This window comes from Rutidosis leptorrhynchoides, chromosome 6, assembly GCF_046630445.1.
Source record: "Rutidosis leptorrhynchoides isolate AG116_Rl617_1_P2 chromosome 6, CSIRO_AGI_Rlap_v1, whole genome shotgun sequence".
Lineage (NCBI taxonomy): Eukaryota > Viridiplantae > Streptophyta > Magnoliopsida > Asterales > Asteraceae > Rutidosis > Rutidosis leptorrhynchoides.
The window spans coordinates 437,971,643-437,985,313 of record NC_092338.1 but is presented as its reverse complement, the minus strand read 5'-3'; the positions used below and the strand labels follow the sequence as shown (position 1 = coordinate 437,985,313).

Sequence of the window (13,671 nt, the reverse complement as noted above, 5' to 3'; positions counted from 1 at the left end):
ATCCCGCACTTAAACTTCTTCCACCAACTTCACGTAATTCACCTACGCAAATCATTCAAGCAAATAAGCTACAACTCAAGCTTACTCGACTTAAGACATCACAAGTGTAATTTCGACTATTACACTTGACCAACTTTGACTAAGTCAAATCTCGCCCGAACCACCCATAATCACAATCAAATAGTGATTATGTTCCACTAATACATTTTACACAAGGTTTGATCAATCGATCCCCCATTCGGACTTACGACCCGCCCAAATTGACATAAAGTGCAATCTACTCCTTTTTGCACTTTTAACGATACTTGAAAGTCCAAAACTAACGAGACCACTTCCCGCATTCCCGAAATACCAAAATACACCCATTTTAGGCTTTAAACGCATTTTAGATCAACATTTACACAAAAACCCATTTTGACCTAAAAACTAATCAAATCACCAAATTTGCATACTTACACCTCAAATCACTTTTAACACAAACTAACTAGCGATTTAAACTCTTAAACACGATTATAAACTCACTAATTTCACCATCCAACCCTAAACCCACCAAAGTGGTCTTCCACACCATCTACTAGTTTAAATCTTCAATTTAACAACTAGTGGGGTTTTGTTCAAGAACATATAATCAAAAGCCCTAAATATAACCATGAACACAAAAACAAAATTCGGAGTTAGGACTTACCGCTAGTATCAACTTGTAGCTAAGAACGAGGAGAACGACTTTCCTTTACGCACCTAGAATCGAATCACAAATCTTCACCTTTAAATCTCACTTTGAATCTAAGAGGGTTTTGAGATTTGAGAGAAAAGAGAAAAAGAAAAGATAAAAGAAATGAAGAAAAAGAGATAAGTGGCTGGGATTTAGAGCCACAATCTGATTCACACGCGAAAAGACAAAAATACCCTCGACCTACCCTTTTTAAAACTGAAAATCGGATTAGACCTGCAGATAGGTCGCGGCGCGACCACACTGAACCGCGGCGCGGTTTTTGAGGTAAAACTTCAAACTGATTAAGTGCCATCCTGATCTTGATTTGCTTGCATTCTCGCGGCGCGACCCCACAGGTCCACGGCGCGACTAACAAAGCATTTTGTCCAATTTTCGGTTAACTAAGTCCAAGACTCGTAGCATGACTCGTACCCTTCATACTCGCTTCGTATATACACTTAAACACAACTACAATAACATGTTCGGTCCTATATCTTACATACACTATGCACGCCTTCATACCATGCATACATTTCCATACATAAATAACTCCATGCACATGCATAAATATACATATATATACGAACACGCTACATTCTTTTATCTCACACGTCGTACCAACCTTATATATATATATATATATATATATATATATATATATAATGTAGATATATATACATATATATCAATATATACATCTATTATCTTCGTGTACATAATTACATATATAAATATACTCGCTATGTGCACTTTACGCCCGAGATAATTATTCGAAATATCCGGGTCTTACATACAAACTTTCAATGTAAAAGTGTGGAATGAAGGGTCATACCATTGATAAATGTTTTGAAATAATTGGATATCCTCCTGGATATAAGTAGAAACGTTTTAACCAATATGCACCAAAGTTTGTGGCTAATAATAATAATTCTGTAACCAATAAAACATCTGATAATAATCAAGTATCTAGTTCTGGTTTCCCTTTTTTAGAAGAACAGATACAAAAGTTAATGAATCTTATAAGTAAAGATACTGAATCCTCCAATGATGCAAGTGCCAACATGGCAGGTTGGTTCTTTGGCTGTAATACACTATTTAATCAAAACTTTGAAAGATTTTTTTGTTCAAATCTTAACAACAAACCTTTAAGACATCTTAAACATTGGATTGTTGATTCTGGAGCAAATCAACATATGGTTTGTTCTGAAGAAAATCTATTTGATAAGATTGACTCACTAAATTCAATATTACTGTTGGACATCCCAATGGTACTAAGGCTAAAATTAGAAAGATTGGAAAGTATAAAATAAATGATAATCTAATTTTAAATAATGTTTATTAGTACTAGAATACTGTGTTAACTTGTTATCTGTTAACATATTAACAACTGATAATAATATTTTTATGGGATTTGACAAGTTTAAGTGTTATCTTCAGGACTTGAGAGTAAACAAAACTGTGGGGATTGGTGATGTGTCTGAAGGTTTATATTTGTTTAAGAAGGGTGAGAATATAATTGAACATAATCATATTAATAATTCAATTGAGTCCAATAATGTGTGTGCTAGGCTGTGGCATCACAGGCTAGGACACCCTGCACATCAAGTTTTAAATGTCTTAAAACCAAATTTAAACTTTAAAGATTCTTTTATGAACAATCCTTGTGATGTGTGTCATAAGGTCAAGCAAACTAGAGAACCATTTCCTTTAAGTGAACATAAAACAACAAAATTAGGTGAATTGATTCATCTTGATGTGTGGGGACTATATAGAATACAAAGTAGGGAAGGATATAAATCTTTTCTTACTATTGTTAATGACTTCTCTAGGGCTGTTTGGGTTTATCTTATAAAAGGAAAGGATTAGGTGTTTGATAATTTTTTTGAATTTTATAACCTAATCAAGAATCAGTTTAATGCAGATATTAAAACAATTAGGTCTGACAATGGTACTCAATTTTGTAATAATCAAATGGAAAGTTTTTATCATTCAAAAGGAATTATACATCAAACATCTTGTCCATATACACCCCAACAGAATGGGATTGCAGAAAGAAAACATAGACATCTGCTTAATGTAGTAAGAAGTCTTATGTTTCAAGGGGGATTACCTCTTAATTTCTAGACTGAGTGTGTTCTAACTGTTGTATATCTTGTAAATAGGTTACCCACTACTGTTCTGTCTGGAAAGTCCCCATTTGAGTGTATTTTTGTCATTAAGCCAAGTCTCTCTCATATTAGAGTTTTTGGTTGTCTTTGTTATGCTACTATTTTAAATGCAAATGATAAGTTTACTAGTAGAGCTGCTAAATGTGTTTTAATTGGTTATTCTTTAGTAAAAAAGGGTTATAAACTTTATAACCTTGAGTTAAAAACTATTTTGTTTACAAGAGATGTATATTTTTATGAAACTGTGTTTCCTTTTAAAATTTCTGGTTTGTCTAATGATACTTTGTTTGATACGAGTATTACACATTTAATTTTCTTTGATTTGTTTTCCGAAAATGATGTTGTTTTTCAAAACCAAAACTCTAAAAGACCGAATGATGAAGGGAGATACACTGAACTTAGTGATGGCACAAATGACTCACTTCAAGTTGACATCCATTGTGATGTTAACAAAGAAGGCAGTCAAAGTGCAACACTTGATGATAATGTTATCCCTGAGGGCACACTTTCACAAAATGAAAATATTAACACTCTTGAAAGTGGTGAGACTTCTACTGTTACAAGATCAGAAAGAACAGCAGGCCTTCCAAAAAGATTTGCAGACTATGTAATTGAGAGTAAAGTCAAATATAGTATAGAAAAGGTTGTCAATTATTCTTTTCTTAATCAAGAAAATTATTGTTTTGTGTCTAATCTTAACAAAAGCATTGAACCAAGTTCTTATCTTGAGGCTTCAAAAGATAAGAATTGGGTTAATGCTATGAATGATGAAATTAGTGCTTTAAACAGAAATCATACATGGGAAATGGTTGACCTACCTCCTGGTAGAAAGCCAATTGGGTGAAAATGGGTTTACAAGATTAAATACAAGTCAAATGGAGAAATTGAAAGATTTAAGGCTAGGTTAGTGGCTAAGGGGTTTAGTCAGAGATTAGGCATAGATTATGAAGAAACTTTTTCACCAGTTGTGAAAATGGTGACTGCTAGGTGTCTAATTAATCTGGCTATCAATAAAGGTTGGGTTTTACATCAATTAGATGTAAACGATGCATTTCTCTATGTGGAGATTGTTGAGGATGTGTACATGACACCTCTTGAAGGGTACTTTAATAAAGATAGTACTAGAGTTTATAAATTAATTAAATCTCTTTATGGTTTAAAACAAGCACCAAGAAAGTGGAATGAGAAACTGACCTCTGTTTTGAAAGATAATGGATTTGTCCAAAGTATTAATGATTCTTCATTATATACTAAATCTGAAAATGATGTTTTCTTGGTTATTTTGGTCTATGTAGATGATATCATTATCACTGAAAATAATGAACAAGAAATTAAAGATTTTAAATCATATTTAAGTAAAAACTTTATGATAAAAGATCTTGGGAAACTTAAGTATTTTCTGGGAATAGAAATACTTGATATTGATAATGGTGTTTGCATGAATCAAAGGAAATATTGTTTGGAGTTATTGCAAGATTTTGGTATGTTAGGTTGTAAACGTTTTTCAACACCAATGGAACAGAATATGGTTATTGATACTGAGTGCAGTGTTAAAAATAAGAAACTTGAAAATATTTCATATTATCAAAAACTTGTTGGAAAACTCATTTACTTAACAATGAATAGCCTGATATTGCATTTGCGGTTCATTGTCTAAGTCAATTTATGCATTCACCATTGGATTGTCATTTTAAGCTTGATTTCCATGTTCTAAGATATTTGAAGCAATCACCTGGAAAAGGTGTTTCAATTGTTAAGTCAACAAGTTTTGACTTAACTGCATTTGTTGATGTTGACTGGGCAAAGTCCATGTCATTTAGAAAATCTGTTAATGGATATTGTGTGTTTATGGGTGATTCTCTTATTTCATGGAAAAGTAAAAAACAGAATGTTGTTTCTAGATCATCTGCAGAGTCTGAATATAGAGGAATGAGTAAGGTTGCTTGTGAGATAATGTGGATATTAAAATTGTTAAAAGATCTGCACATTGAATCTGTTTTCCCTGTGTCATTATATTGTGATAGCAAGGCTGCAATACAGATTGCTGCCAATCCTGTTTTTCATGAAAAAACAAAACATCTAAAGGTTGATGTTCATTTCATAAGAGAGAAGGTAAGTTCAGGTATTATAAAAACTATAAAAATTGATTCTAGTGTGCAGATTGCAAATGTGTTCACAAAAGGATTAAGTTCAAAAACTCATAACTATTTGTGTGACAAACTTGGGCTTATTGACATATTCCAAGGTCAGATTGTGGGGGGATGTTCAAATGGTTAAAGGTATCATCAATCTAACTTGGAATATATTTTTTATACACTTGTTCTTTGTGTTTTGTATGAAACTTGCAGGGCAGTTTTATAATAAAAAAAGCAAAGTTTAGTGGCTGAAGTTTAGCACAAGTTCAGGGGCTATTTATGACAAGTTCATAAAGTGCAGATATTATATATAGTTTTTTAATTTATATTTATATATTATTGTATTGTAGACTCAATCGTTTTTTCTGTATTTTTTCTCTAAAATTAGGGTTAGAGTGTTGAAGAGTGTTTAATTATCTGTTGATGATTATTCACAATTGAAGTGGTGTTTTGTTTGTAAGAGTGAAGAATCGTTTATTTTCTATTTTAGTTTTGGACTTTGTCCGGTTGATTTTTGGGTTTAATGGAAGTATTTTGATCAAATTCTTCTTGTGTGTAATTCTGTTCATTCTTCTGGTTGATTGTTTATTTTTTACAAGTTTTAAACAAGAATCATAATCATTTTATGAATAATAAGCCTGCATCAAGGTTGAATATGTAATCTTATCAATCTCAATGTTCTTTTCCTTCAATTAAACTTCTCAATGGCTTTCTTAGTTTTATCACATTTACAATACCCTTTGATCATTGTATTATACGTTATCGTATCAGGTTTTACAAGTCCAGTTTCCATTACTTCAAATACCTGTTCAGCAGACTCGATAAACATCGAATTAACCAGACTATTTATTAAGAAATTAAATGTAAATAAACTCGATTCGATTCCGTTTTCTTTCATTTCTTTCCATACCCATAACAATTCTTCAACTAAACCATGATTCCCAAATGATTTTATCAATAAATTTGCATACTTTACATTCATCAAGAAACCCTTTTTCTTAACCTCAGTAAACACAAATTTAACCTTATCACAATCTTTACAATTACATAAAATATCAATCAAGAAAACATAACATTCAAGATTATGAGAATAATTATACCCACTACCTTTCTGCTTACCAGCCCATTTGAAAAACTGGAAAGCGAGTTCGGGTTTAGTAGAAGAAAAGCATTTTTTTTTCTTTCAGTCTTTCAATATTTCACTAAGCAATATAGACAAAGTACGAAAAGGAACTATAGGTTTGCTCATTTCGTTGTAATAATGAATGTCGTTGAAATAAATGATACACTGATGCAAAACTTGCCGTTCAAAAAAAGGTTTGCTCATTTCTACTTAAAGCCCGACAATACCAAGTAACTAACCACAGATGTAACTAAAAACATTCCCAAGTGTAAAACTAGTATAGTTAGATATATTGCATAATAGAAACATGCCATTAATTTGCAGTATGTACCTTACTAGGCTGATCCAACATTTTTTATAAGTAATCAATGTAACCCTTCATGATGTTCAGATAAGCAACTGAACAACTCTAGCTTTATAATCACAAAAAGGAATATTTAATATTGGGTGATGGATTCAACAAATTGGCACCGAAGTTAAGCCAAAGAGTCAAACTTCAGACCCTGTTACATAAAAAATGACTAGTGCAAATTTAACATCATAAATAAAAAAAATTATAAGTATAAGCACAAATTAAATTAAAAGAATAATTATAGCACTCAGGATGAAAAGGACTTTGTTGAATATAGTGAAATCAATGAAACTAATTCATATAACTAAAACCCTAAGTCATATAACTATATGAAACTAATTCATATAGCTAGCACTCAGGCTGATGCAACATTTATTAACCAGCACTCCCATTCAGCTAAAACCCTAAGTCATATATGATATAAGTATATAACTATATAAGACTAATTTGATTATGTTGACTAAAAGGTCAAAATAGGAAAAAACAAAATTCAGGCTTGTATATAAACTATTGTTATTAACTAGTTTTCGAACCCTCGCTTCGCGCCGGGGGTTCGGTTTTCAGTGTATTTTATTGCGTTTAGTTTGTAAAATTATTTCGTGGCTAACGATGATGTCGTTGAAGCGCAACTCGAGTCGAACTAAAAGGTATAACCCGTGAAAGATTTAAATGTTATTTTAAAGTAACAATATATGTGTATCTCCGCATTTCGCTATGGAATTGTCGACTTTTAAAAATTTAACGCAAAATCAACGTGTATGAAAAGTACCCCAAATATTTAGCATTTTTTAAAGGCGTCCGTTTTGCGTATAGTTAGTGACATTGTGTTCCTAAAATTATTTCGAGTTTAACGATGGTGTCGGAAAAATTTAAGTCGTTGCGAGTGAGAGGATATGACCCGTTGAATATTTGGGTGGAGTTTATTTAAGATTTTTTATGAAAATGGTTATTTGACACTTTGGGGGTCGATTTGATGATGTGAAAAAAAGTGTAAGTGTGTGTGTGTGTGGGGAGGGGGGGGGCCGCCCTTTGTAAGTGAAATGAAATTTAGGGGGAAAAAAAGAAGGTGAAAAGATGAAAACGCCCCTAGTTACTATTCATCATTTTTGTCTAATAGATAGTATAGTAACTAGAAAAGTGGCCCGAGCGATGCCGCGGTACCTTTCGGGTTACATAATCATAGTTGACGTAGCGTTATGTATTTACGGAAATAAAAACGCTTTGCTATGGGTGTTTTTGGATACACGTCGTTAGTACTTAGTATACCTAATGGCATATGCATTTTCAATGTCAGGAAGATTGTGTAAAAAATGCAAACATCACCATCGATATGATGTAGGTAGTTTGGGTTGTTTATTATAAGTGTATATATATGTATTGAAGATAGCCCGAGGTGTTTAGCGTTTTTTGAGAAGTTTCCGTTTCGCGTATAGTTAGTCCCGTTGGGTTCGTTAGATTTTTTGAGTTGAACGGTGGTCTCGGAAAAATTTAACTCACGTCGAACGAGAAGATAGGGCCCGTTATAAATTCGGGTGGAATTAGTTTCTTTTATTTTAATAAAATTATATATTTACACTTTCTATCCCTGGAAAAGTGTAAACTTGAGGGACCGTTGTGTAAATTGAGCCGAAGTTGAGGGGCCGATTGCAGTGTGAAAGCAAACTAAAAACGACAATCCAAAACAACTGAAACGACAAAAATTCGGGTGTGTTTTAGTATATAGGTATAATAGACAAAATTGCTGAAATAGTCCCCGTGGTTTGTACCAAAACGCTGGTTTAGTCCCTGTGCTTTTTTTTGATGGATTTGGTCCCGGTGGTTTATAAAAGTTGCTGATTTAGTCCCTCTGACCGACGGCCGTCAAAAAAGGCCGTTAAGTCCAGTCATGTGCCAGACATGTGAGGGTATTTTCGTCAGTTTCATTCATTTATTAGCAAAATTGCTGAAATGGTCCCTGTGGGTTGTACCAAAATTGCTGGAATAGTCCCTGTGGTTTGTAAAAAAATTGTTGAAATCAATTTACCTTATCTCCTTCCTCACCTTCATCTTTATCTTCAAAAAAGATGAACAAACCCTAATTTATTAATTTTCTTCAAACACTCTAATTAACATTAACATGGTAAAATCAAACCCACCAAAACTAAAATTAAATCGAAACCATTAAAATTAATCTCAAAACTAAATCCAACCTCAAACTAAAACTAAATCCAACTTCAAATACTCATTTTATACAATCTTTACACATATACAAACGTACCCTCTGAAATACAGATCTGAACGCACCCTACATACAAAAAACAGATGGGGCCTCTGCCGGAATCCGTTCGCCGAAATCAAATCACACCTCCGCTGGAATCAATTCGCTGTCAGATCTTGCTTCCAGTACAGATCTGAACGAACATGGTCACCGATTGCAGGTAACAATTTTACGGATAACGGCGATGGTTTTTTTTTGGCCAATTTCGTGGTAATGGTGGTGTTTGGGGTTTTAATTGAGTTAGTTTGATTTAATCTAATTTTATTTTTAATTTTAATTTGGAGTTTATTATATATATATATATATATATATATATATATATATATATATATATATATATATATATATATATATATATATATATATATATATGTGTGTGTGTGTGTGTGTGTGTGTGTGTGTGTGTGTGTGTGTGTGTAAAGAAGTCACTGTTATTAAATTTAAATTTAGTCAAAATATAGAGGATTGGGGAAGAAGATAAAGTATAGATTAGGGTTCATCATTTTTTTGGGTGGATAAGAAGGTTTAGAGAAGAGGAAGAAAGAGTTGAACAAACCACATGGACTATTCCAGGAATTTTTGTACAAACCACAGGGACCATTTCAGCAATTTTGCTAATAAATGAATGAAACTGACGAAAATACCCTCACATGTCTGGCACATGACTGGACTTAACGGCCTTTTTGACGGCCGTCGGTCAGAGGGACTAAATCAGCAACTTTTATAAACCACCGGGACCAAATCTATCAAAAAAAAGCACAGGGACTAAACTAGCGTTTTGGTACAAACCACATGGACTATTTCAGCAATTTTGTCGGTATAATATGAGTATGTTGACCAAAAAAGTCAAAATCAGAAGAGTAGACTATGTTCGACCTTCTGTAGTAGTAATTAGAAGGAACAACAGAGTTAACCAAAATCAATCTTCTAACATTGTAATAAAGTAAACATTGATAAAATTAGAACCCTAAATCAAGAGCCAAAATGAAGGATTGTATATACTTACAGAGCGTGTCAATTATGAGCTGATGTTCGACGCGTTAGTTGCGAAAAGAAAAACTAATTGGAGAAATTCCTAATTTAAATATCAAATCAAATGGTTAATAACTGAAAAACTTGGTCATTAAGCATATACATACTACAAGGAAAAACGATCATTAGTGACCATTTTTCAATGACAACTTATTTTTTAATCACTAATAATATTATTTAGTGACTATTAAAAAGTCGTTATTAAAAATTTTGGTCACAATATGATACTAATTACTTAAAAATAGTTGTCACTAAGATATGCATATATAGACTAAAAAGTTGTCACTAAGTTATACATATAGAGATCAAAAAATGGTCACTCAATTGAAAAATTAGAATATCATTGAATTTAGTTGGATAGTTGGTGAAAAAAAATCATTGATTTTAGAGTTGAATTTAAATCAAATAGTTAAATTTAATTATTACTACGTATTAATATAAAAAAAGGATTAAAAAGTTTATTTATTTGAAATAGACGTGAAGAAAGAAAAAAAAGGGTCAAAAAGTTTACTCTGTAATTCTTTTTCCTCGCAACTGTGTTATTACTATGCGTTAATACTTTAATTTTAGTTTTATTTTATTTTTAGATAAAAAAATAATAGAAAAACGCTAAACACATATCTCCCGCCCCAATCTCCCCCCTTTCGAATAGTCCTATACACACATTCTCATAAACCCTAATTTTACGTTTAATATTGCATTCCATTTTACTTTCATCGCCTGATCGGTTAGATTCTGACTCGTAAGAACAATTTCAATCCTTCTCATTAACTTAAGTCAGATACGATCAAATATGATCAATCGATCAATCATTCGTGCTTTTAAGAAAGTAACCTCAATTCTCCGGACTCAATTCAGTCAGGTATTCCTCAATCAATTATCGATTAAGTCTATATTATATGTTTATATGTACGTATTGAATCTATCGATTTTGATTTTCAGGGTCGATCTACGTTTGATATATCATATTAGGTTTCAGTGAGCTAAAAACATAAGATTAGGTTTGTTGCCATAATAATTTGTTATTTATTGATTTGATATATATTGGAGATATTCTTACTGTGATATATGTATAATAATTTGTTTGTTAATTGGCGAATGATTTTGCTAAGCAAGTGATTCTTAGAGTGGAGAGTTATTCGATGTTGAAAAATAAAACGTTTGCAGTATATTTTGGCTTCTTCCATTTCTCTTTAAGGTTTGTTGTTTCAAAAGTTTGTGTGCTTTAACAATTGTCAATATAGATATATGTGCTGACTTTTGTAGTCAACTGCAGTGCCATTTGATTCATGGATCAGATATTTTGGGAGACCATAAAAATCTGATTGAGGATGATGAACTAGCAGCAGCTCTCAGTTTGACTCATTGTTCATGGTGCATTATTCGGGTCATATATTAAAGTGTTCAATTGTTAAATTAAGAGTCATCAATCTAACAACACTGGTAAATTTTCAGTTTCACTGTCTCATATTTTACCTTCAACAGTAGAACATACTCTTTCTGCTTATAGGAATCGGAAGTTACAATATACCGAATAAAAATACAACACTGGTAATTTACTCATTGGCTAATGCTTCGTGTTTGTTCATTCGTAATGGAGGACTTGGCTTTCTATGACGTGGTTATTAGATGTTGTAGTAGACATTACTTTTAGTATACATAAGTCTAGTTATTGGAGATTGATTACTTGGATTGCTTGATTGTTTACTTTTTCATCAATGTGTGTTCTAATAAATGTATCATTTCAAAATCTGGTAAATAAGGGCGTTGACTATCTGAAATTGATCCAGGTCTGTTTAAAGCAAATGAAGCTGGATCATGTCAAATAATTTGAGTACTTCTTACCATGTAAGTACACATGCATGCAGATTCATTTACGGTTCTAGTTTCATGTATATGGAATTGCATGGGAAAAAAGTACTTTTGGTAGGCAAAAGGTCTTGGTACCTATTTTAACTAGTCCCTCATTTTCCATCATTACTGTTTATTGATTTCAGTCATTTTAAGATTACTGGTACAACGCATTGATTTTAAGCTTGGATACATTTACTTTTATAAATACAGAGTTAACTTGGAAATTGTGTACAAGGTGAACCTTCTCACGTTATTTAATTTTTGGTAGATTTAAACACATGGACAAATTTGGTTTTATATTAGTACTTTTTAGGCTTCATGAATGGCTCTAGAAGCTATTGCATGCTATCAGTGTGTTCTTCAGTGTAAACCAGGGTTACATGGCTTATGGTGAGTAATACTATGTGAATGTATGTATGCGTGTATGTGTGTATATATCTTATGTGTATATACATTATCTTCTACATGAACAACAAGTCATACTTATTACTTTTTTCGGGGAATTTAGCTAGCACATATTATGAGCAAGCAAAGTCAAACAAAAATGACACATTTAGTTCACCCTTATGGTGGATATTCTATTCTACTTGAAACTGACTTCCATGCTTTTGCTTTTCGCGCTAGGTAAATGCACTTAAGGATGCAAAGGATGCAAGCAGAGTTGAAGAAACAATTCATTGCCACCGTTACATCATGAAACTTTGTCATGAGGTACATTATGAAACTTCTTCCAGAAGAATCCATAGTTGCTTTCTAATGTTGCTCTATATAGAATATAAATGTCATTTATTCCCTGCACAACTCAAGGACATATCTGGCAAAGGCCTGCAGTCGTATTTATTCGGTATTATCCATGATATGTTTCTAGTGTTTTGAAGTAGATTACTAGTATTTAAGAAGATCAGGTCGTTCTTATTGGTCAGAGGTGGCTTCGAATAACAGAGATGGTGAGTGGATAATCTCTTTATATATATATATGCCAGTTGATCGCATTTTAAGCACTCGATTTGAAAATATATTTACTTTGTTTTGGTTATTGTTTTTGTTGAAGTGCAACTCTTACATCTTAAACAGATCAATGAAGATCCCCTTTCGGTCTAAGTGGATCATGTTAAGGTATCATCAACTTAACCTAGAACAATTGCCATTTGCTGCTCCTTTAATCAATTGAACACCTGATGTCGCGTCGAACAATCAAACACCATCATTTCGAACCAAACCCATTTTGTCTCGTTTATGTGGCTAATGAACAAGGTTATGATATCAATATAGGTGTGGATTCCACAACCGCTGGATGAAGCACTTGGTGAAGCTTGAAGAAGCACCTCAGGCAAGTTTGTATGTATTTCGTTAAATGCATTTTTGCCCACTCATTGTTATTGATCCTTTGAATGCAATCTTAAGTTATAGGGCATATGAAATTCTTAAAATAGTTAGCGTCTTGATGCCATATAGATATCACTCGATATGGTTTTTTATCGGGCATGTTTTCGGATTTCTCTAATCAATATGTTCCGCACTTTCATGTTGTTAATTGGTCCATGGTTGCTCTAATCAAATTCTTGTAAGAAGATGGTGTGGCTAAAGATTTGACCACGCGCAAAATTAAACTTGTTTCTTTAAGTTCGTAGCTATAGATTTAGGATTTATGTTTAAGAGTTTATTGGTGTGTGCATTGTGGTTAGATAGAAGCATGAAAGATCATATTGTTGGTACATTTTAGAAATGAGATATTTTTGTTTGATATATAAGTTAAGTATTAATTAAATGCGAAAATAATTATTGCATAATATTAGAATTTTGTATCATATTATGGTCATGTGAAGGATTAACAATTGTTACAATGTTTTGGTCTCTAATAGAAAAATAGTGACCACTTTTTGGTCTCTAAATTGTGACCACTCTTTGATCTCTAAATTGTGACCACTTTTTGGTCATTAACAAAAAAAATGTGACCACTTTTTCGTCACAAAGAGTAAATGTCAGTGACCAATTTTTTTCGTCACTGATATTAGTGACCATAATTAATTGGTCACTA

At 32.5% G+C, this 13,671-nt stretch overlaps 1 long non-coding RNA gene and 1 pseudogene across 2 annotated transcripts; one reads left to right on the top strand and one right to left on the bottom strand.

Moving 5' to 3' along the window:
- Window positions 1-6,490, bottom strand: part of LOC139855305 (uncharacterized) — a 48,926-nt pseudogene extending 42,436 nt beyond the window's left edge.
- Window positions 6,491-10,523: 4,033 nt separating this feature from the next.
- Window positions 10,524-13,399, top strand: LOC139855394 (uncharacterized). 2 transcript variants are annotated; one of them, XR_011761429.1, is made up of 8 exons: window positions 10,524-10,641; window positions 10,722-10,977; window positions 11,056-11,222; window positions 11,570-11,627; window positions 12,258-12,344; window positions 12,515-12,580; window positions 12,685-12,749; window positions 12,906-13,399. It is a non-coding gene; the product is annotated as an uncharacterized lncRNA (long non-coding RNA). The 2 variants fall into 2 exon arrangements; XR_011761430.1 differs by having other exon boundaries at window positions 12,502-12,580.
- The last annotated feature ends 272 nt before the right edge of the window (window positions 13,400-13,671 follow it).